At 48.8% G+C, this 24605-nt stretch overlaps 1 protein-coding gene across 2 annotated transcripts in view; it reads left to right on the top strand.

Annotated features, from left to right (window-relative positions):
* The first annotated feature begins 8267 nt into the window (after positions 1-8267).
* HPCAL1 (hippocalcin like 1) overlaps positions 8268-24605 on the top strand; it is a 56028-nt gene continuing 39690 nt past the window's right edge. The window contains exons 1-2 of one of the 2 annotated variants that reach the window (XM_040551292.1): positions 8268-8512; positions 23142-23188. The gene's annotated coding sequence lies outside the window, so the exon portion shown is untranslated. The remainder of the gene's footprint in view (positions 8513-23141; positions 23189-24605) is intronic. The other variant, XM_040551293.1, reaches the window with a different exon arrangement.

Here is a 24605-nt window from a genome sequence, read left to right as displayed (position 1 = left end):
ATTTCTCAAATGCCCAACAATGTGATTACCCTATTAAAGTATTTTCTCGAGGCATAAACCTCCTTTTTAAGAAAAATTACTTTCTTCTTATTTAAAAAGTTGTTAATTAATACTTTTATTGTCCTCCCCTGTGATTTGCTTTCTCTTAATTACCAACAGGAGCAATACAAGAGCACTCCATTGCCTATGTCGAAATTAACCTGGCTTCCTCTACATTGCACTGAATGATCCACATGGTTTTGCCTTCGGATACAAATCAGGAGACCCTGACCCCATGAGAAATGATGCTGGGACCCTCTGATTTCAGGGTGGATTTGTGCAGCTGGCAGGAAGGTTTCCAAATCCAGCAGCTCTCTGCGAGCGCTGGACGAGGGCTGCAGCCCCAGCGTCCTGACACCGCCGTGCTGGCTCTGGACAGCATCCCGGAGCACGCAGCATGGCACAGCACTAAAATAGCATCTTGTTGGCTCAAACATCCCAGAAAGCCCTGCCGAGTTTCCTTCTTCTCTTCTTGTTCAGCCACAGGGAAAAGAGTGATCTCAGGAAAACTGAAAGTTGCAGTGGGGAAACATTGGTTTTGCTATATTATAATTTATTGCCCGGATTGAACCAAAGCGTTATGTTCTGTTTTGCTTTTTAAAGCTTTTGTAATGCCAGGCTAAAACATTAATTTTCATTTAAACACACCGGTATTTTTCATGCTTAATTTCTGGTTTTGTTCATTTCCCTTTTGTGGTTCAGAGTAGAAACAAGTATGATATTTTCTGCAGTGTGGAAACACTCGACTTTGCTTAATCCATCCCACCTCTCTCAGCAAAGGTCTGATGTTTTGGACCACAAACACCGAGTCGATTCTGTTACATCTCATGGATTACATCTCATGGATTACATCTCATGGATTACATCTCATGGATTACATCTCATGTATGTTCTGGTGCTCCTGTGCTGATACAGGAACCCTTGCGCATGGGCCCATGGGATAACCAGGCTCTGGATAGCTGCAGCTGGAAATAAGCACATGCAGGTGATGGAGGAGAGGAAATTATGATTATTTTCAGTAGTTATAGTTAAAACACCACCACCACCATACACACCCACCCACATCCCACCACCCCATGCTTTGTTTGCTGGCACATCCCAGTGTGGCCAAGCACTGCAGTACAAAACTACAGTGAAGCACCATGGAGAGAAATGAGGCTTTTTAATTTTCCCTATTTAGCAAGGCTTTTCTCTTTCTGTGCAAGAAGATTTAATATTAAAATCTTATCTAAAACATCTAACTTTAGTGTCTAGCATAGCAACTGCAGCCTTGGAGGCAAAATCAAGTCCCTTTTAGATTCCCATGTAATAAACTGGTAGACAACAGTAAATGAAATGAAAACGTGCTGTTTTAATTAATTCATAAATTCTTCACCTCTGCCAGTCCTATATTTTTTTTCCTGTATTTCCTCACTCAGTCATTCTATTATTTGAGAGTAAAGCCAGGCAGCCAAATTTCCTTTATGTCGTTTAATCATTGCTCTCTCTGACTTTGAAAAGGACACCAAGTGTTCCTATATATGTAAATGTACCTGATGTTTTTGCTGTTCATATGCGAAGTCACACGTAGGCACTGTGGTATCCCTGGGGCAACCTGAATACAAAGGTAGGTAGCAAAGTGCATTTTTGTCTTTGTCCAACTGTGCAGGCTCACATCTGCTGTTCCTAGCCTTGCTGCCAATCATCACAGCTCTCACTATTCATTTTTCCTCAGAGGGGAAGAAAGCACCCAAGACAATCTCCTGCTAAGAGAAAGAAGAGCCATCATGCAATGATGGAGTATTGCCACCGTTTTTGTTACCTTTTTCTCTCTTTTTTTTTTAAACATCTATCTGATGTTACTGGCACAGCAGGCATAGCAAGCAGGTTGCAGAGGAAAAAGCATGCAAAAATGGCATTAAATATTGTGTTGTAGCTACGTTCTCTGAATTTCCGCTTGCTCCATGTTACATTATTCAAACCAGACACAGGCTCTCTAGGGTACGGGCAGATTCCACCTTCCCATCTCTCCCCACCCTCCAAGGTCATTTAAAACAGGGCAGGAAAATGCAGTAGAAGATAGTGCAGGGAACAAGCCTGCTTCAGCAGGGAAACACGCCGTAAAAACCTACCTGCTGTTTTCCACCTCCGGTTTCTGGGATCTGAAGGACTGGCAAACCCCCTTCTATTTGCTTTGGTAGTACATTAAATACTGGCTCTGCCTGTCGGAGCGATGCTCCTGCCCATGCTGTGGGTGAGAGCAAGGTGTGCAGCTGGCGTTTCCCAAGCACATTTGTTTGCACGATAAGTCCTAGCTGGGAGCGCAAAGGAAAGGAGCTCAAAGGAGGGTTAGGCTGATGCAGGCACAGATTTGAGCCCCAGCAGCTGGTAGCAAAAATCAGGAGGCTTTATAGATGGGCATCCAGGCTTTCATTACTGGAAAACCAGACTTATCACAGAAAATAGTTGTGATAAACCATTTGCCTCCACGTTTCCCCAACCACCTGCCATCCAGCTTGGCTTTATCACAGCGCAGTACCAATGGCTGCGGTTCCCTCGTTTCTACTTTCCTATAAACTTCTCTAACATGATTCCTCGGTGAAAGCAAGAGAGAAATGGGATGAAAAAATAATCTGGTGAAGCTCCATTGAAGCTGTCCTGCCCATGGCCCCACCAGCGGGACTTCCTGCAGTCTCCTGCATCCAAGAGGGCAGCACAGGGGGGAGGACCAGGCTCTCCCAGGCTGAATGTGGCCCCAGTTCAGATCCCAAAGGTTTACTTCTGCTCTCAGTATCTGCATCAGAGGCAACTCTGTGCTCTAGACACTCCAATCCATCCTGAAAGCAGCTGGAGCAATTGGCTGCCTTCAAGGAGGGAGCCTTGAATCCCCACAACCATCACAAGTGTCAGGAGATCAAGAGGGGAGGAACGGTGTGAGCCTTTAATCCTTGCCAGCAGTTTCCTCTGGTGCTTTTTTGGTAGAGGTAACAGGAACTGGAATCCCCGGCAGCACACGGTGCTCCAGGTCAGGCTGATGAACTGCTCAAAAAAGGTAAATATTGCTTTAATGTCTCCCCAGAGTCAATCACGCAAAGCCCCAGGAAGGCAGGTAATAATTCAAGATTAGCAATAGCCTTCATACTGCCACTAAAGCTCACGTTATTATGGCAGATATTTAAGGAATAGCAGTGTGCCACACAACTCAACTACTTTTGTTTCCATCTAATCCCTTAGTGATTAAGCACCAGCCAGCAGAAGGAATTTCACACGGTATTTTCAGATTCAGCAGAGCTGGAGTGATCCAGATGAATCTAATTTAATCCCTCTTTGTTCCTCTCTTCCCACTGTGGAAATGAAATGAAAAGCAGAAAGAAAATCAGACGAGAGGTGGGATGACAAAGCAGCTATGGCAGTGCAGTTGGTGAAGGACCACGCCAGATCAGCAAAGGATTATTAGATAGACTTAATGAGCATAGGACATTAAAAGAAGAACCCCACATAATCCAGGTTCACCCAATGGGCCCAGTCTTGCAAACATGCCAACCTCTGGCCATTAAGTTCTTGAATTAAGAGGTACTCCTCATCCCACGGGCAGTTTGGGAGCAGCCCACAGCTTTGGAAAGCTCTCCTTCCTTCCGAGTTGTTCCCCAGGAGATTGCTGTAAATCAGGGATTGCTCCTTCCAGCCTCCTCGCCGGCAGGGCAGTGTGAGAAACTGAAAAGTCTTTGACTCAGTGTAAGCACTGCTCTGCAACAATTAAAACAAGTAGGAGGCATTTCTTCTCAGAAAGAGCAGTCAGGCATTGGAACGGGTTGCCCAGGGAGGTGGTGGCGTCACTGTCCCTGGGGTGTTCAAGGAAAGGTTGGACGTGGTGCTTGGGGACATGGTTTAGTGGGTGACATTGGTAGCAGGGTGATGGTTGGACCAGATGGTCTTGAAGGTCTTTTCCAACCTTGATGATTCTGTGTTACACTGATGAGAGGCTACAGCCTGAGCTGGAAAACTTCATGTGGAATGTGTGGAACAAGGTAGATAAGGATGCAATTTTCTAGGTCTTGCATTTCTGCCACCTAACCTTGCCCATAAAAGTGGCCTAGAAGAAAGCTGGAGAGGGACTCTATCAGGGAGTGTAGCCATGGAACCAGGAATAATGGCTTTCAACCAATGGAGGGGAGATTTAGATTAGATGTGACGTGAGGAAGAAATTCGTCACATGGAGCACAAAGCACACATGGGAATTAGGGCTGAAGATGCACCTTGCTTCTGTTCTTTTCCATAAAGAATAGAATGAAATTACCTAAAAACCAGTGTTAAAAATAAACCCAGGGCACAGGATGGGAGGTGCAGGGCAGTCCCTGTGGCCGAGGGGCAGCCTTTCTCTCTGGCAAGCCAAATGGCCCGGGAGAGCCAGCCCCAGAAAAGGGGCCCTCAGCCCCCCCAACCCTCCTCCTTGTCCACGTGAGGGCATCTTCCAGGCTGCTCCCAACACAGCCGCTTTTGGCCACGTGTGGACCACTCCATCACAGACGCTTGCTGAGGTCACAGTGGCCACCACTGCCCTGGGCCCTATAAAACAGGCCCCCTGCAGCTGGCCCAGCACTCGCTGAGCATCTAGGCCCTCTGACTGCCAGCTCGTGCGGCAGGAAGGAGACTAGGAGAGCAAGGCGAGCGGCAGGCCTCCTTGGTGTGCGAGGACAGCCATGCAGTCTGGTGAAGCACCAAGAAGGAATGCACCTGAGCAGAAGGAGATGTGTCGTGGGCGGAGGGATAGCGCTGGTGGCACAAGAGACACCAGTGCCCAAGGGACTTCTGGCGCCCGGCCTACAGACAGATACAGGCGGTACCATCGGCACCGCAACGATGCGGGGAACAGGCCAGCCCCTCAAACACCCAGAGACAGGGGGCCTGGGCCTTACCTTAGGAGCAACGGTGACGTGGGGCGAAGGTGGGAGCATCAGACAGACAGCCGCAGGGAGCAGAGGCGTGCCCATAGTCTGGAGCACAGTGCGGGACCCAGTAATGGCCGTAAACCAGACAGCAGCGTTGGACCCATGTATGAAAATCAAGCCAACAGTGGCATGGGACCGACGCGTGGAACTGGGCAACCCCTTGGTTTGGCACCCTGGCCTGAGAACATTCCGGATGGAAGGCATCCCGTTTGGGCAGTCCTGGGCAAGGACTGGCTTAGCCTTCTGCCCAGCACCGTGGAGCCCATGGAGCTGGATCCACCAGATGGGGAGGAAATGATGGAAGTGGATCCACCTCAGCCAGATCAGACCTGGGACTACTGCGGCATGTCTTTGTGCTCTGCCATCCGACAGCACCAACAGCATCGCAGGAGTGCCCGGCGAGCCCCCTACTTGTTGCTCAGGCTCCATTGCAAGCACTAGTTTGGAGCCACCAAACACCACGGACATCCCGCAGGCTTACCTGCAAGATGTCCTGGCAATAAACAGCTCTTGCCAATTCTCTGGGGTTGTGTGAGTGCTTCTTTTTTTGGGGGGGAATGGGCTAAAGTTGTGCCAGGGGAGGTTTAGGTTGGATATTAGGAAGAACTTCTTTACTGAAAGGGTTGTTAGGCATTGGAATGGGCTGCCCAGGGAAGTGGTTGAGTCGCCATCCCTGGAGGTCTTTAAAAGACGTTTAGATGTAAAGCTTAGTGATATGGTTTAGTGGAGGACTTGTTAGTGTTAGGTCGGAGGTTGGACTAGGTGATCTTGGAGGTCTCTTCCAACCTAGATGATTCTGTGATTCTGTGAAAATCACCTGAAATCTTGGTGGCGGTGATTTGATTGGCATCTTGTTTCAGGTCACAACTGGAAGGGTGCAGTTCTTGAAAATAGAAGCTGTGTGTAACTGATGGTAATGTCTTGTTTGGTTCTTCTTGTGTGCTCCTTAGGAATAGCTGAATCCAAAATTATTTTAAATACTTCTCTGACTAATCACAGGATAGGATGCTGAATGCTAGACAGCTCAAAGAGATGAGTTTTGTGTTGGGCTGAGCAGCCTGGGCACTTCTCGAAGTAATTACCCACTGACTATAAAACGTCCCTAATTCTCCTAGCATGGGCATGGGGCCCTGAGAGCTGTAAATCTCGGCGGAGGCCTCAAGCAGGTATTTGCTTGGTTGCCACCAAGGGCTGGGCAGAGGCTGCTGCCGTCACCTGTGTCACCCAAGGGCTGGCAGGGAAATCGAGAGGGTTGCTCACCCCTAATCATCTCCCGCCAGGAAAAGCGGGCTTCAAGCACGTGAGGTTGGCGGTGGCGGTGCTTGCGTACAGTTTTCCACTGTGCCTTCCCATTCAAGTCGCTTCGGGTTTAACTGTGCAGGTTCCTCAGTTTCCGAGCTTGTTTTTTGCCTTGGGCTGACTTTTATTACTCTTATTTTATGTATTTATTTTTTTTAAGCTGGCAAAACGGTTGAACTATTCTGAAAGGGGGTGGAGAAAAGGGTTATTGTTTAGTAACATTTTCAGCTTTGCATCAATAATTTCAATGTATCCCAGCTTTGCAGTAGGTGTGAAAGGTGTTTTCATTTTTTCCTGTCCTTAAAAAAAATCTGCTGGATTTAATGCAGAGATAAGCTTTGAAAACCTGCTGTTTTGGTGGTGGTGGGCTTTTTCTCTTTGTTCCCCCCCTTGCCTCCTAAGGTTTGTTGCTAAAATCTCTAAAAATCTCTAAATATCTTTCTTTTTTTTCCTTTTTTTTTTTTTTTTTTTTTTCCTGGTGTGGCCTTGATTTCAGCTCTGTTTGGCTCTTATCTTGCAACTGCACCGAATGTGCTCACTTAGTCTCCCGTACAGACAGGCAGAGTGAGAGCTACTGATAAGGCACACTGGCAACTGCATTATATTCTCCATACGTTTCTGACTTGAAAATGTGCTGGGCAGGAGCTGGGGAGAAAATAAAAAAATCCTAACGGGAGGATTCATTCCTTTGTCTGCTCTGCAGGCCTTATTTCTGAGCAGTCACCTCCCTCGGGAAGCAGATTAGCATCAATCCCTAAATCCCCTCCATTTTGCCATGGGGTCTGCCGCAAGCTCAGCGCCTGCCTCTGGCCAGGTGGCAGAGCCCCCATCCACTGCCTCCACTGTCACCTGTACCACATTCACCTGCAAGGCCACCGGCCTTTTGGGGGTACAGCTGGGACACGGGGGACACTTTGGGTGGCACGGGTGCATGCCAGCATCGCCTGCTTGGCAGTGAGGTGTGTGGTGTGGGGCTGTGGCCCTCGCTTTCCTCCCCTCCACAAAACTTGGTGTTATGGAGTGTAGGGCCTAGTGAGAGATGGTGCCATGGTGGGGTGGCTGTTTATTTGTCTGGGGGTTAAAAATAGGGGATGGGATGGGATGGGAAGGGAAGGGAAGGGAAGGGAGGGGAAGGGAAGGGAAGGGAAGGGAGAAGGGAAGGGAAGGGAAGGGAAGGGAAGGGAAGGGAAGGGAAGGGAAGGGAAGGGAAGGGAAGGGAAGGGAAGGGAAGGGAAGGGAAGGGGAAGGGAAGGGAAGGGAAGGGAGGGAAGGGAAGGGAAGGGAAGGGAAGGGAAGGGAAGGGAAGGGAAGGGAAGAAGTAAAAGGGGAAAGGAAAGGAAAGGAAGGAAAGGAAAGGAAAGGAAAGGAAAGGAAAAAAGGAAAGGAAGGAAAAGGAAAGGAAAGGAAAAGGAAAGGAAAGGAAGGAAGGAGGAAAGGAAAGGAAAGGAAAGGAAAGGAAAGGAAGGAAAAAAAAAGGAAAGGGAAAGGAAAGGAAAAAGGAAAAAGAAGAAAAGAGAAAAAAAAAGAAAAAAAAAAGAAAAGAAAAAGAAAAAGAAAGAAAAAAAGGAAAAAGAAAAAGAAGAAAAACAAAGAAGAAACAAAAGAAAAAAAAAGAAAAAAGAAAAGAAAAAGAAAAGAAAAAGAAAAAAGAAAAAGAAAGGAAAGAAAAGAAGGGAAAAACGAAGGAAAGTAAAAGGAAAGGGGAAAAGAAGAAAAAAGAAGAGGAAAAAAGAGAAAGAAACGGGAGAAAAAAAAAAAGGAAGTGAAGGGAAAGGAAAGAAGAAGGAAAGAGAAAGAAAGGGGAAAACCACCCAAACTTTCTCCCAGCCGCGGCCCCTCCCGCAGCTCCCCGCGGTGCGGTGCCGGCCCCGCACTTCCTGCCCGGGGGGGGGGGGGGTTGGTGCGGGGCAGGCGGCGGCCGGGGCGGCCCCAAATGGCGGCGGCCGCGGGCGGGCGGCCCCGCGGGGCCCTGCGCGCTCCGCCCCCGGCGCTGCCGAGCCGCTGCCCCGGCGGGGAAGCGGAGCCCCGTGGCTGGCTCCCCGCGGTCCCTCGGCGGCGGCTCCTTCCTCCCCGTCCCTCCTCCTCCTCCTCCTCCTCGTCCTCCTCCCTCCTCCTCCTCCTCCTCCTCCTCCGTCCCTCCCCGCCGAGCGCCTCCCGCTCATTTCCTCTTTTTCCTCGCCGCCGCTCCGCAGGCGTGCGGCTCGCCCGGGAGGAGCTCGCCGGCAGCCGCCGAGGGGGACCCCCGGGTAAGGCAGGGGTGGGTTTGGGGGGGGAGGATTTTGGGGAGGAGGGAGGGAGATTTGGGGGATTTGGGTCCCGCTTTCCTCTCGCCCCCATCCCCCGGTGGCAGCGCCCGGCTGGCTGCAGCCCCGCGGAGGGGCCGGGAGGATGTCGGTGTGTCCGTCCGTGTCCGTCCGTGTCTGTCCGTCCGTGTGTCCGCGGCCTCTCCCGCAGCGCTGGGGGGAGGCTGCGGGGCTGGCTGCGGCGGCGGGTTAATGGTTTACCCGGCGAAGTTCCCGCCGGCCGAGCCTCGCAGGGCGCTTTTGAGTCAACTCCCTGAAATCCGGACTTCCTATTTGCCACCTCCTCGAGCGGCCCCTCTCGAAATAAAAGCTCTCCGGCCTCCGGGGAAGAGGCTCCGGTGCTCGCTGCCTGCTCCCCTGGGAGATGGAGGCCGGCTGGGGGAAGCTGGGGTCACCCCAGTGCCCCCCCCTGCCCTGGACGGGCTGTGCACCCGCAAGGGTTTGCGAGCGGCTTTCTGCTCGGATAAGTTTCTGCGGGCTTTGGGAAAAAAGGTCTCGTAACGCAGCATCCGAAATGAAAGGTCTGCCGGGGAGAGCAGCCGGCCGCTCGGTAGCTCCGTGTCTCCTGCTGGCAGCTGGATAATCTGCTCCTTTATGGCAAAATCCCTTTTTTTTTTTTTTTTTTTTTTCCTGCAGCGATACTTAGAGGTGAGCGCTGGAACCGAACGTTATGCCGTAGTCCCATTCACAAATGCAAGCGCGGTAGGGACGTGGAGTTTTCTCTGCGGGGAAAACAAAGGAGGAAGCAATTATTCCCTCCCCAAAATATTCTGCAATTTTCCCATTCGGAGCCGTTTGCTGTTGGCTGTGGGTTCCAGAGCTCCTCATGCCTGAGACGAAGCCCTGGGGACGTGTCGGTTACCCTGAAAGCACTGCTCTGGGTGGGGAGCCCAGCTCGGTGCCGTGCATCCCGCGGTGGGGTCGGGGACCGCATCGCACCTCTCTCCTCCTGCCTCCGCTCCTCCTCGGGAGCCCATCAAAGGAGAGGGTCCAACAGCAGCTTTTGATTGCCTTTGATTCCACCCCGAGCTGTGAGGCTCGGAAAAAAGGGAGGTAATCCATCCACAGCTTCGCTGAGGTTAGATGGAGAGGTACCGGCCAGCCCCTTGCCTCTTTGCGCCACCTGTTTTCTTCTCTTTGTTTTTGCCCTAAATGCAATGTTGGTCTCTGCGTATAACTGTAGGAAGCCGTGGGGGGTGTGCCACTATAGAATGGGTGTCGCAATGCTGGCAGCAGCTCTGCTCTGGTGTCAGCTGTGCCAGCCAAAAAAGTGCTTTTTGTTGGCACGGCTTCGTCTGTTCAGGGAGGCGATGGAGGCAGCGTAGGGAAGAATTCGTCCAGCTGTAGCGGGGGGGATTCACTGCTACAGCTGGACGCTCGTAACTTGTCAGCCTAGAGGAACATCTCTTCTCAGGCTGTCAGGGCAGGCAGCTCGGCATCGGGCAGCTCCTGCTGCCCAAATTCAGGGGCACAACTCTATAAAAAGGAAAACAAAAAAGAAGCATGCGATCTGTGATTAGAAATGGTTGTGATTAAAAGTGTTCACGCAGCATGATTTATTGTGTTTTCCAAGCAAGACAATACTCTTTTCAGTGCTGATTGCGTTGCCTCGAGTGAGACAGGAATGCTGGTAGACCAAGTGGGCGATCTAATTTAAAATTCTATATTATAGGCTTCTTTTCTTGCTTGTAGTGACATGAGGCTTTAAGGAATGAGGTTGTGCTGTCTGTGCGTGCGAGATGCACTGATACTCACGGGAAGAGGATCGCTCACTCTTGCAGAGCGGCTGGTCTTCCCTTCAGACATGACTCTTAGGTCAGAACCAGTAACAAATGCAATATGTTTTCCAGTGAATTTAAGAAAAACAGACTTTTTTTTTTTTAATATGTTTTTTTCTCTTCTTCCTAGTATGCTTCCCATAGTGTTTGTGTGTGGGACCCGTTTCTTTGTTCACTGTCTGTGTTAGAAAATAGTTGCAGTGCCCAACTTGAGTATCTTCGTGGGGCTTAACTCAAACTGAAGTTAATTTCTGTTGGCAAGAGCTGATGTATCATAGCTCATGTTGACTGTATTGTGCGGGGTCCTACGCCGTTGGTTTCGGGAGGATTTGCTCTTGCGAAATTGTTGGGTTTTAGCTTTAATGAGCAGAAAATGTTTTAAATCAATGTCTGAAATTTCCATCGTTCCAATAATCCTCTACCAGCCCCGAGAGTATAACAAATGCAAACAATTATCTTCACCTTATCAGCCGTTTGGTGAATAAAAGCCTTCACGGGTCAGTTGTATTTTGCTAACCTACTAATTAACTCATTGATTTCTGCATTTCTTGACTTTCCCAGATAAATATCTGCCTATTGTCACGCTCCAGTGGCAAAGTCATCATGAATCTTTAAACAATGGGGCCAAATACTCCACGAAGGAGCTCCTGCTTCTTGTAGCAGTGAGGAGACTAAATTCTTCAGCCGAATCTCCCGGAAACGTTAGCTTTCTGGAAGTTCAGTGTCAATGACTTGGAGACCCATAGGATCCACCGCGCGATGAATTATGCATTCCCGTGCCTTGTCCATGCTGGAATTAGAAGGCAGGAGCCGAGAGGCCGGATCCAGCTCGTAATCTGAGAAATATTGCACTTCTCCTGGACTGCATTGCATGAAATACGCCATTATCAGTAAGAAGTGCTCCTTGTAATTAGCGTAGTGGGTTTGTAGGTACGCGGGGATAACCAGGGCGGAAGAGAGAGCAAATGGTGCTTTGTAGCTGTTCAATCCACACGCCCGGTAGGGGTGTTTCTTTTTAAAGTCAAAGAAAGAAGCAAGGAGTTTAATGAATTCTCCTTGGTGGTTTCTGTTCGTTGAGAAAACCTGCATTGGCAATATTTTGTGCAAAGGATGCCAGCTACAACCTGGTCGGCTTTTCTCTTCTCTTGCACGCTCAATCGTTTTTGCCGATGATCGCACTACTTATTTGGAGCAACACAGTCTACTTCAAATCTGTCTGGGGAAAAAGCAGGACCAAAACTTAGATGAGCTGTAGTAGCATACAGTTAACGCACCATCTTTCGAGACCTTTGATTTTTTGGGGTGATTTTTACAAATACAATTTTAGGAGGCCCTCTTTTCTGCCCAATCTTTCCAAAGGGGATAAGGCTGGCTGAATGGGAAATGGTGCAGCCAGATAAATGGACACTTGCCAGTATTTCGGTTGCTGTAGTCTTAACGTCTTCAGAAAGGTGTTTGAGGTTGATGGCAAGCCTTCAAAACTCTGTCCGTGTTGGAGAACACTGGATCTGGGTGACAGGGACGTCTGGAGACTTCGAGGGTGGGAGGCTGAATATCAGCAGCGTGGTTTGCACCTACAGAGATGCTTGCTGGAAATGAGGCGTACCGAGATCCTGATGGGTGTGCCAGGAGCCACGGCCGAACACAGGCAGCTGCTTTTGCAATTTGATTGTGTTTTTGTTTCAGACAATGTGTTTATCTAACCCATGTACTAGTCAAAGTGGCAAAGGTGTTTGTTTTTGATTCCCCAGCCATGCAGCATGCCAGCATCGGGAACATAATTCCCACCAGTGGAAGTGCAGGAAACATTTCGTAGTGAACGCCGGGGGAGAGGGAGTGCATACGTGTGTGCTCTTGTGCAAATGCTAAACTCTTGTGTTCTGAAGGAATTACGAGCATTGCTTTTGACTGTGATGGATAGTGTAGCTTGGGCATGGGCTGAGGAAATACGTCTTGCTGATGCTTGGAAGTCAGCATGTGGCTCCTGCAAAGTCATTTTAGCATAGGTGGGGGTGGCAGAGGTGGGAGGAGGGTGAGGAAAAAAAGCCAGCTGGGGGCCAGGAGCGGGCGGCACGGGGGTGCTGCGAGCCGTGCTTCTAGTTCACCTCTGCTCCACACGGCCCGGCGTGTCTGCGCAGAATGGATGCTTTTCATTGCTCCAAGGTAGCAGGCTTTTTTTCCCTATTTTTTTTTTCTAAAGGGCATTGTGAGCAGGATTCTCTCTTCTTGGCAGCGCTCCCGTTGTGCGAAGGGAGAGAGCTTGCTGCTGCTGGTCGTGCTGCGGCTAGCCACCGTCGGAGCAGTTCTCATTGGCAGGGCATCCTTTGCTTTTTCTCTTTATCCTGGCTTTTTTTTTCTTTTTTTTTTCTGGCAGGTAAATGGTGTTTCTCGAAAGGTCTCATTTTGTATGTCGTAGAAGAAAGCTTATCCTGGGGGAGCGAAGCAAACTTCAGCTTGGAGGCCGGGGAGCAGTTTGGGGCTGATTGAAGGAGCTGCGTGCGTGCGTGCGAGAGGGGAGTGGGAGTCAGCAGGGAGGACGTTGTGCACGCACAGCCAGCTGCACGGAGCTTAATTATTAAATGTGCGCTCGAAAGAAAGCAAGCAGAGAGCAAGCATACTTCACGGTGCTTCGGAAAGGGCCTAGAAGCAACATCTGTTAAATATATTAGAAGACACTGGAAAACCCTTTATCCCCTTCACCAGAGCTGAAGGGAACTCAGCAGCTTAAAACTTTGGTTTGGGAGCAGCCGCCTGGAAGGAGCTGCCTGGCCAGGCAGCATCGCAGGCGGCTTCGTTTCCAAATCCTCCCTGCGGAGTGGCCACAGGGCCAGCCTGGAGCAAGCTGGGGCTTTTGCTCCTGCTGTTGCCTCCAGCTCCCAGTCTGAGTGTCTTCTGAAATGGTTAATACCCCTCTGTTTGTGCCACCGCTTGGTTTTAGTTTCCTCTCCTTGGTATCTGCCCTTGTAATGCTCTTGTGAAGAGATGGCTACAGTTGCTGTGTGGAGGAGAGGGAAGAAGAAAGTGGAATCAGCATAAAAGGCTCTCGGTGATTAGGCACTGCTTTGATTTTTGCTGGGCTGAGTTTTATCGCTCTTGAGTTAATACATGTCAGGTTTGCTTCAGAGGGATGCTGAGGAGCTTTCCAGAAAACCGATGATCCTTCGTGTAGGAGTTTATTTTTTAAAAAAAGCACTTACACAAAATAAAAAAGGGGTCGGAAATGCAGATACTTCAGTCACCTTTTTGTGACCAGTCCTTGAAAGCCAGCACCCTGTAAATGGGAAGGAGCATGTGCCTGTGTCAACCCTCTTTCCTGTCTGTGTGCAGGAAGGCCTTGGTGGTTACATCCAGCAGAGGAGTGCAGTGAGGACGGGTAACAAACCAAGGCTGGCACTGCAAGGCATACGTAAGGAGCCTAATTCCCCAAATCCCATGGCAAAAGTGAGGAGTCTTGTTTCCCGTGGCTTAGGCTTGATGTGGAGTAAACCCACCGAGGTGGGAAGGTCTTCTGCAGTTGGCCAACTCGGTCATGTTGGCTCTGGTGCTGCTCGGTGGTGGACGAGCTGGGGCTGGCCAGGGCTGGGCCTTTGGTGGCCACGGGGAGCCGTGCACAGGCCATCGGGCACGGGCAAGAGCTTTGGTGGCCCACGGGGAAGGAAGGACACGCTCCTCGGCACCAGGCCGGGCCAGGCCGGGGCTCTCCGCGGTTGTCAGGAGGTGGATCAGAGGGGTTTTACTTATTTATTTTTAAATGGAAGTTGGATTTCATTCCAGCTGAGGGTAATTGGAGTTGTGGTGATGGTCTGAAAGCAAATGAGAGTGAGCTCTGTAGACTCCAGTCACAACTTTCTGTTCTGCTGGTGGCGTGCATCTTAAAACGGCGTTTGTCCCTAAATGTGGCCCTAACGCTGTTCCTAAGAGCTGCATGTCTCTCAGGTGATACACAAAGTCAGGGAAGACTGCTGTCCAGTTTGAATTTGTCCCTCAGACCCCATCTCATCGCTGCAGGGATGCCCAGGAGCTGTGGGCTGACTTGCATGGTCAGGCTGGTGCCCCTGGGGAGCCTTCCTCCTCCTGCTCAGGTGGCAACCAGCAACAGCTGCCCGGTCACTTTCCAGCAGCCGAGTTCTTTCCCTGTTTGGGAAGGAGCATCTCTGATTCCAAGAGTTTCTCACTGCTCAGCCAGGAGGAGCAGAGGAGACTTTGCAGGAGATGACTGCCCATTGCCGAAGACTGTTGTGGTCCTGTTGGGTTCTCAAGAATTGACCGGGTGGGGACTCTCCTGACAAAATGGTGGGGAGGCACGTTTCTAGCAAAAATGCTCCACATTACTTGCTCAAGGGGTTCACGAAAGCATTTCAAAAAGTTCTATTCTTGTTCTACTGCAGGTTGAGCTGTATGCGTATAGGCTGGGCTATTTAGTATGTCTCCTCAGGGGCATTTAACCAGAGTGTGTGCTGGCATAACAGCCATTATATGGAAATATAAAGCATCAGTGGCCTCTAAGTATCTCCAAGGGTAGCACTGTGCCCCTTGCTCTCCATGCGATTGTGCTCTCCATCTCTTGCCCTTTGCCTGGGGAGTCTCCCTCCCAGAAAACCTATGGGAGCAGGCACAGGGCTCGCTGCCACCTGGGTGTATGATGGTGCTTGTGAGAAGCCTGTGGCTTCTGGTTGAAGCTTGTCAAGATGGTCTCAAGTTACACCAGGGGTGTTTAGTTTGGACATTAATAAGAATTTCTTTACGGAGAGGGTGGTGAAGCATTGGAAGGGACTGCGCGAGGAAGTGGTGGAGTCCCCATGCCTGGAGGTACTCAAGAGATGTATGGATGTGGCACAGGATTTAGTGATGGGACTCGGTAGGTCAGGTTGATGGTTTGACTTGATGAAATTAAAGGTCTTTTCTAACACGGATAGTTCTGTGATTCTGTGATGCAGGATGTGAAGGGCTGAGGTACCCATCTGTTACCACTTCACACTTTTTATCCCATGCCAGCTGCCCAGGGCCCCAGTGGAGGAGCTGCTGCTGTAGCTGGTGGAGAAGGAGCAAGTCCTCCCATCACCCTGTGCCCTGGCATTGCTTTCCTCCTTGTGCTGCTGGGGACCGTGCTGGTCCCTCTCCTCCACTGTCACTTTTCCAAGCTCACCGTGCTGTCAGCGTTGTGCCAGAGGGACAGCAGGCTCCTGCTTCCTGCTATTAGGCTCAGTTCAAACCTGAGCTTGGCCACAAGGTTTCTGAACATCAGTCAGAAGTGGATGCAGCGAAAAAAATACCCAACCAGAGCGGGAGTGTTGACACGTCCCAAAGGTGGTCTCCCATCAGGTGCCAGGCTTCATGCAGGTCATGGCTCCCACCAAATCTCCCTCAGTGAGATCCCACCAAATCATGGATCACACCAAATCTCCCCAGTACAAAGATAGGGAACTTCAGTGCTGTCACCTGCGTGTCCCCATGGCTCTTGGGAAGGGCGTCACCCGGCTGGTGAGCCCCATCTCCACGTCCCCAAACAAGGCACTTGGAGGTGGGACAGCCTGTGCCGAGGTGTGCTGTGGGGTGAGGGCAGCAGACAAGCAGAGAAACCCTTCGGCCTCATCCTCACATTGATGTTTTACAGTCTGTAAGGCAATGATGGAAGTGTACAGGGAGTTCTGTTCTTAAAGCTGCTTTTCTGGCTCTCTGGAGGGTTAGCGAGCCACCGGTGCCTCTGGTTTTTGCTTTGCTTTCAAGGTGGTTTTCCCTTAGTAATTATAAAGGCAAGAATGTGTAATTTTTAAAATGAACGAATGATCTGTCCAGGAGCACTAGTTTGTGATGAACCCCATTTAAACTCAGCTGCGTATTCCACAACTGGAGAGTGCAGGGAATCTGCATTTTTATGTAGCATAAAATAGCCTGAGTATGCAGAGGCAGTTAAGGTTATATGCAGCACCACACCTGTACCTTAACAGCATCGATCCTTGTAATTTGTTTTTTGAATAAATTCATGCTTCATTCAGTCCTTGGAAACTTTCTGAACTCTTTCGACTACTGCTGTGTTGCATCTGTTCACCCAATATCTTAGTTGATGCAAATTTGCAATCTCCTTTAATAAAACTCAGTTGACACTGCGCCCTGTGTGTCTGCTAAAATAAGATTTGCTAAGCAGCTACCTCCCTTCCCATGACCTCCCCTATTTTCTCCATTCCTCCCAAGTCTGTATAGTGTAACTTGAATGTAATGTTTAGTTTAGAGCATCCTGTGAAGAAGGGAAATGCAAATGAAAAGCAAGACTGAAAGGGGAAGACAGAGATAAACTTCCCGGGCAATGAATGTGCAGTGACATAATTCTGTTAACTGTATTGGGAAAAAGTTGAAAAGAGGAAATAGAGTAGATAATTGAATGGTTGGCACTGTTCTGTCCCCAGCTGCCTACGTCCTTTTTAGTTGTCGGCTGATCACTTGTGTCCAAGCGCGACCAGGCAGTATGTGGCATCCGTCAGGAGTGTTTCTTGGGGGGAAGAAAAGAAAGGAAAGAAACTCTGCAGTTCAGAAAGAGAAAAATATTTGATTGCAAATAATTTATCTTGTTCTGACACTTTAAATTAGATTTAATAAAATTCAATGTGTTTAGTCGCAGTAGAGTATTAGAATTTCCATACCTTCCTTCCCTTCTTTTATATGCACGCAGCTTCTCTGGGAATTGAGTGCAGTTTGTGAACTTACACAACTTACTCTGGGAAGCAAATACATGATAACATCAATTTACCCAGCTTGGCTTCCAGTCTTAGCTCTGGTGCTGCCCTGAGAAAGCCTTCCTTGCCTTTGAATTTGTAAAGCTTCCGTATGCCGTTGTGCTTTCCTTTGTGTTGCTTGTGTGGAAACCAAGTTCAGGATGTGTTTAATAAGCTGAATAGATTTTCTTGCGTGAAACTGGGCTAAGGGCTGCAAATGCTGATTACTCGATGACTTGGAGAGGTATTTGTATGGCATCCTCATTGCTGTGGAGTGGGTACGGTCATCCTTGGTGGCCAACTTGTGAGCGTTGACCTTGGCAGGATGTAAGCGAGCTAAATACGACGCGTAACACAAAAATGCAATCTTCATCTTTTGGTTGAAGTGAGCAAAACCCCTCTGAGCCAGGGGAATTGCAGCTGCCTCCGGTGAGATTATTGCGGTGCTGTGCAGTCTGTTGGCATGCAGGTTTTCCCTTTGCATGGGCTTTCTGTTTTCCTTGGTTCCCCTGTCGTCCTCCCGAGCCTGGCACGGACAATTGTTTGTGTTGCGATAGCATCAGCCGGAGATAAGATTCTTGTAGTCTCTTCAGGCTGTTCTTCACCCCGTGCTTTAACCACTCCAGTGCAGCAGTGTTCAATAAATAAACCTTCGGGGATGCTCAGAGTGTGGCTTTTTGGAGGTGGAACAACAGTAACTCACACCAGACCTCGTTTTCTACCAATTTAGGTGCAAGCTTTTTGGTTTATATGGGAAGTGCCTGCACTGTTAATAGCACTCCAGCACAGCAGACGTGCAGTGGAGCATGGTTGGGTGGCTTGGGCTATTAAAACTTCACAATAAAAATGAAGGTGATGGATGGGGTCACCTCACAGGACTTTTGTGACTGCTGTGCTCCCAGCTGCGATGTTTCACAGTGAGGCATGGTGCTCCTGCTGCAGTTGGAGCACGAGCCGCAGGCAAGGTCTTCCAGACAGAGAGGTGGGTCCTGTCCTCACCTGGAGAGCTGGCATCTAAGCACGCAGGTAGACAACTTGCCATGCCGTCAGGGCTTGTTGGCTCACCCAATGTGCCCAAATGCCAAAGGAAACCCAAGCAAAGCAGCGTGCCAGGGCAGAGGTGACACCTCCAAGCCCAGCAGCCCCACTCTCCCTGTTGTTTTTAGCGATACAATATTCACGTTTCTTGTCTGCCTTCTCTGCTGAGTGGTGCACCTGGCTTTCCCCTCACTCCACCACCACTGCAGGTTAAGTTCACCAAGCAGTCTCAGGATGGCTCCGTGGGCAGCTGTAGGTACCGGTGATGCTGCAAGGTGCTGCAGGTGGCACAAATTTGGGTTGGAAAGCTGTCCAAATCATCCGCAGAGGGAGAAAGCCTGAAGGGAGAGTGCCAGCAGGAGGTGGACATCTGAAGACGCAGGCTGCTTTACAGCATGAGAAATCAAAGTAGCCTGGGAAGCCAGGCCTGCTCAGGCAGTAGGTGCACGAGGAGAGCACACAAGGAACGTTTTGTTCCCCTCCCCATTGCTGCTGCCTGCTGCACGCGGTGCTTGGGGTTTCCTTCGTGCTCTGCCAGCCGTCTGGCTCGGATCTGCCTTCCGAAAAGCTGTGCTCAGCTGCAGTGACCATGGGGAGCTTTCACTGAGAATTTTTGGGTTGTGGGATGGTGTTTGCCTCGGTGTATGCACCCGGGTTGGTGTGTGCAAGTTGAGATGCACTGGTGGTATGGTCATGGTGAAGGCTGAAACAGGGATGGGACCCATGTCCTCTCTGCTACCAGAACTGCTGGGCTTGTGGCTGGGCTTTAAGGAGTGAAATTCAACCTCCAACTTAACCATACGCTCCTGCGGTGCGCCAGGGGATGCTGCCGGGTCTCCACATATCAATTTTCCATTGCAGTGCGTGCATCGTAGTGCTCTTGTGGGGCTGTTGCAAGCACACAGCTTAGGTGAAGTGGCGATGGGAGAGGTGCCAGTAGCAGCATCCGAAGCAGGGGAAGGAGGGACGGCACTTCAGTCTGCTGAAACACAACGGAAATTCCTCTGAGCAGTACCAGCCCCTCAGGGGACATACAGACTGAGGTATATCCGCACCACAGTCAGGGCAGGATATTGGAGAGAACTCTTGAATTAGCTTTTAAATGAGCCTAAATCTGTAGCGGTAGCAGCCTGGAGCTCGGTACGGGCTGCAAAACCTGCCCAGGAGCCAAGGAGAATCAGCCTGCACCAGGCCAGCTGGGAGCTGTGAGTACTATGAGCAGTGTGAGTGATCCCCGGGATTTAGGTGGGTTGGAAATGAGCCTGGGGAGCGAAAATCCTCCGACAGACAGGGGGAAGTGACTGACTCCTCTTATTTGATCTACGGGCGTCAAAGAAAACAAAGCAACCTGGCGGATAGAGCCCTCTGAGAGTTTCCTCACACTGTAAAAAGAGGAAAAAAAAACACAACACGTTTTAATAAAACAGCAGATTCCGGTTGAAAAAGAAATTGTAAGTACGGGAGCACTGCTAACAGCGCAGTGCCGGGGGTTATTTCCATGGCTATTTGCAGGCAGGCGACACCGTTCACAAACAGGGCAACGTTAATATCAGTATTGATTTTTCTTAATGCAGTTATGAAAGCTGAACTTTGGAGGTGTGGGTGAGCATCGTCAGTGATCGGCACTGAGATTAATCAAGAACAACATCAGGCAGAGGGAAATGAAGGGAAGTTCCAACTGAGCAGGGTGGGAGGGTGGCCATTAGAGGAGGAGAAGTATCCAAAACACTTGAGGCTTCTCCGTTGTGTAGAAAGAAACCTGCTCCGTATATAATGTCTGAGAAATGAAGGAATGGAAAAAGGTTAAATTCAACTTGGAAAATGAGGCCAAAAGGAAAAAAAAAGATGTGTACAGCCGTGTTGGTGCAAGCTAGGGCAAGTCCGAGCACACTGCAGGAGACGGCTCAGGTGGATGACTGCAGGCTGGATGGGGCTTTGGGCAACCTGGTCTGGTGAGAGGTGTCCCTGCCTATGGCAGGGGGTTGGAATTAGATGGGCTTTAAGGTCCCTTCCAACCCAAACCGCTCTGTGATTCTGTGATTCTGTGTCTCCTCCTCCTTAAGCTTTCTTCTGACAGCTCTGAAAATAGTAGATGGATGCACTCGCCTCTTCCTGCCCAGCCTCCAAAAGTTACTGACATCTCTTCCTTTAATTCTGCTTTGTAATTGAATTTCTGCCATAAGTTGCTTCTGCTAATTCAATTATACCTTACTTTTAATTGGCAGTGGATTTAAATACTTCTTGTGTTGTTAACACAGAGATTAACATGTGTTGGGCAGTTAGCCTCTGCTCCACCAGGCTGGAACAAAGGTTTTGGGTGATTATAAGCGGCCTTTTTTTTTTTTTTTCCCCCAAAGCCTTTGGAATGCAAAAATGTAGGTAAGGGCTGGAAAATGGTATTTCTTTTGAACATATAAATGCAGCCAAACAATCTTGGTGCACTATTCCATAAGGTCTGTTGAATGTGACATGCACGGGGAAGGCACAGTACTTTGTACCAGCACCACAGAAGAGAAATAAGAGGTGCTTCTGGGTTGTGTCTCTTCTTCTGCCAGTGACCTGGTCCAGTTCTTATGTTGCCTTTCTGTTGGGTTTCATTGGGTCAGCAGCTTGCAGTGATTTTAACATCCATTCTGGCAAAAAATGGGGATAGTAGGTTTTCTTCCTAAGATTTTGAAGCTAAAATTCTTTATTTAAATGCTCGTATTGCTGCCAGCGTGTGCAACATTTGTGAGTGCCTGCCTGGCCATCTCAAGAGCAATAGAAACTTTTGTGAAGTCCTGATCTTCCTTCCTGTGAGCAGAAGACTGATGGAGTTAACATCTGCACAGAAAGGGGAAGATACCGGCATAAAATAGGAAAAGAACCATTTAAGAAGCACTCACATAAGGTTTATTATTATTATTATTTTTCCTTCCAGATTCTCTAGCCCATAGGGAAGGGTTTGTATATAATATAATCCTCCAGCTGCTAGAAGGACATGTGTAGGAGGGTTGGGTCTTAAGTAGAAGCTGGTCAACCAGCACCACCAGTGATGGGGCCAGAGGGCACGTCCAAAGGGTGGCTGGTGGCCCCTGGTCCGGCAGGATGCTCTGACCTCGCAGCCGTGCCAGTTGTCTCTTTCTCATGATTTGTGGAAAGAGCTTGATTTTAACAGGCTGCTTGGCTTCAGTGCTTTTCAATTTCTTCGTGGTGACTATTTCTGAAGACCTGAAGAGAATTTGTGAGGTTCCCATAAGTATGAGAAAGCAAAAATAGAGAGCTACAATTTTTTAAAAGGCGGAGATGGAGTTACAGTACAGCCTGATTTTTATTACAGGATTTTCCTGGAAGTTAATAAATTATTTCCTACCTAAGCATCTTCTGGGTGCTTATGAGTAACAGTCAGCATGGATTAGTCTGGAACAAATCATGTCAGACATGCTAATTGCCTTCTACAGCAGGGTAACTGGTTGTGTGGATAGCAGGAGAGCAGATGATATGATGTGCTTTGATCCTACTTGGGTTTTTGCCACTGCTCTGATACTGTCAAAAGGAAGCTACGGGAGAAAAAATTTGGTGAACCTTTTGCCTTATGGGTGGTGGAAAGAAAGTGTGCTACTTATACTCCAGGCTTTGCTCTGGTATGTGGTCAAGCTGAAACAGGCGTTGGGTAGGGGTTTGCAGAGGTGGACCTCGTGGCTTGGGTCAGTAAATTACCAGCATTATAACTGGTGCTTTTGGTACGATATGGTGGAGACTCAACAGGTAGCGTCGAACTAGGGGAGGTTACCAGCACTTGGGAGAGGGGGTTAGATTGTCAACCAGCTTCGGACAAAACCAGAATATGAACTAAGAGAGTAAGAACGGGACCCAAAAGGAAAACTGGGAAGGAGTGGGTTTGTATGGTCTGGGGAGAAGACCAAGGAATGGCACAACGGGTTTGAAGTACATAGGAGACTGCTGCAAGGGGGCAAATATGAAACCTCTGCCCCATGTCTGTAGAAGGGGTAATGGTACCGCAAAATGAAGGAATTCCTACTTGTAGGGATGGCACACTGTTGAAGAAGAAGGCTTTGTTGATTTTTTGGGTCTCTGTGGCAGGGGTTTTGCATTGGGAAGACCAAATGTGTTACTTAGGGGTGGAGTGGAGCATCCAGAAGTAGGGTCCCAAGCCCAGCAGGGTGTTTTTGCCAGACGTTGTGGGGTTGCTGGGTCAGACAAGGGTCTCACAGGAAAGACAGAGGTGTGGTGTGTCTGGAGGCATCAGGCTGGAGGAGATGAGCAGTGGGGGAAATCGTGGATGGCTCTGTGGGAATTGAAGCGAGTCACTTGTTTTCGGTTGCCTGATCCACAGACTTTGGGAGATTACGAATCGCAGGAGCGGGTGAGCTCACTCCTGGTGCTCTTCCCTGTGACTTCTTAAGTGCTGATGAACCACAGCATTCGTAGCTGGCAGATGCTGAAGGGATGCAAATTATTATATTCTGCTTTTTCGAGAAGCATGCTCAACTGATAGAGAATTGATTCCTACCCTTTTCGAGCAGTGCTTAATGGCTCTAGAAATCCTGAAACGGGCTTCCTCATATTTCAGTTCTTTTTCTCCTGTTTTCAGATCTTGGCACAACGGTATTTTGAGGCATAAGCCAAGCAAACCTTTCCACTGTGGCATTTTGATATAATCGGAAGATGATTCTTGCCTATTTTGAAAGATGAGTTTTACAGAAAGATGAGTTCTGTGTTCTGTGAGTTTTACAAAAAGATGTTAGGCAGGCAGGATGGTTTCGGCAGATTTTTGAATGCCAGGAGAGTTTGCTGTCCAAATTTGAGTGAAATCTGTGCATTTTTCAGGACAAATACTAAAATGCAAATGCAGGTGGTAAAGTTGCAGTTGTTGCTCAGTTTAGAGAAAAAAATTGAACCAGAGCTTTTGCATGTTTAGACAAATTCTGATTTATTTTTCAGCAGGGAAAATTGGTCTGTAGAGAATAGGGTAAGAGATGGGAAGGTCGTTACTTAGAAGAAAACTAACGTAAAGTATGTTTGCTTTGTGTTTTCTCCTTTCAGGCAATTGAGCCCTGTGGACTTTCTCTGAAGAGGTTCCAAGATAGGTGGTGAGTACTTTCCAGACCCTGCTCCTTTCAAGGCATGTGTTAAATGGGAATGACAGAAAATATAAAGCGTTGGCTTTTGTTGGTTGGACAGCTGGTGCAGGAGTTTGCATTATCTGAGCCTGTGCTGCCCGTTAGAGCTGGCAGGCTGATCTCTGAGTGTGGGGTTGCCATCCATATGTGAAACGTTACCTTTGTGCCAGAATGGACTTCCTGAGACTTGATTAGTCAAATGCTTAAAAAAATGTAAAATGTATCTGACTTCAGGAGGGAAAACCTGTAGTAATGATGCTGTATTTTGTACTGAAAGCCCACACAGCCCAGTGGGGCAGTGTTTTGCATCTGAGAGAACAACCTGCTTAGTTTTTTTTCTCCTTTTGTTCTGGCCATCTGCGTTAATCCAAAGGAATGCAGTTTCCAGAGGTTCAGATGACCTGCATAACTCGGGCTAATCTCTGCTGCGTGTGACAGGTTCTGCTCTGGCCGGTACCCAAGGCTTGCATTTGTATGCACTTCATTAGTTTCTTATTTGTAAGTAATGAAACGTTAAATCAGTCAGGGGCTGCAGGAGCGTAAGATTGATCAGAAACACTGGTGTTGTGGCATTACAGCCAGCGACCCAGCTTGGACACCGACGTCGATCAGCGCGGCCTCTGCTCCCTGTGGAGCCGGTCTCTTCCGGGCACTGCCCTCCAGGCCGCAGCACCCTTTGCAGGCTGTTTTTGTTGTTTCTGGAGAAATACACACTCTGTTTCCTCTTTCGATTCTAGATTCTTTCCAATGAGATTAACAAAATTATATCATTAGACATTAATTGCTCAGGAAGTTTATTCTTTAGTTGCGTTTCCCTAGTGCACAGGATACAAGCTATTAGAGCTCTTGTGCGTTCAGACTGACTAATGAACCACAGTTGAGTGCCCAAAGCCTTTAATGGACTTCTCCATCTTTTAAATAAATGTATTTCCCATAGATAAGGTGCCTTTCAAAACAGATGATCCCAGGTTAATATGAGGTGTCCGTACAGCGTATGGCTGAAATGTGTCAGGGGAGGGTGCTGGGGAGTGGTACGCTGTACTGAGCGCGTGTCCACCTTAAGTATGTCTTCATTTTGGCCAGAAAATGCTTACATTAATTTAATTCTCCCTCCAGTGTATTCGTTATCAATTACATCTTTCATCAACAAAAGTATCCTTTACTTAACAAATGGTATTATCTATGTTTTCTATATAATGAGAGCTCCGTTAACCCCCAGACAGTCCTACTAAGGCCTACATCCATGCAACACGAGTCTTTGAGGGCCAAGTTATGAATCCCATGCGCCTTTTGCAAATGTTCATGTGAGTAATAGCTTATGAACCTCTCCTCTTCCCCCACCCCTGCAGCTGCTGTGAATCTTTATTATAAACCTGCACGCTATTTG

Source organism: Cygnus olor, chromosome 3 (genome assembly GCF_009769625.2).
Source record: "Cygnus olor isolate bCygOlo1 chromosome 3, bCygOlo1.pri.v2, whole genome shotgun sequence".
In the NCBI taxonomy this organism is placed as follows: Eukaryota; Metazoa; Chordata; class Aves; order Anseriformes; family Anatidae; genus Cygnus; species Cygnus olor.
This window is presented reverse-complemented; position numbering and strand designations above follow the sequence as displayed.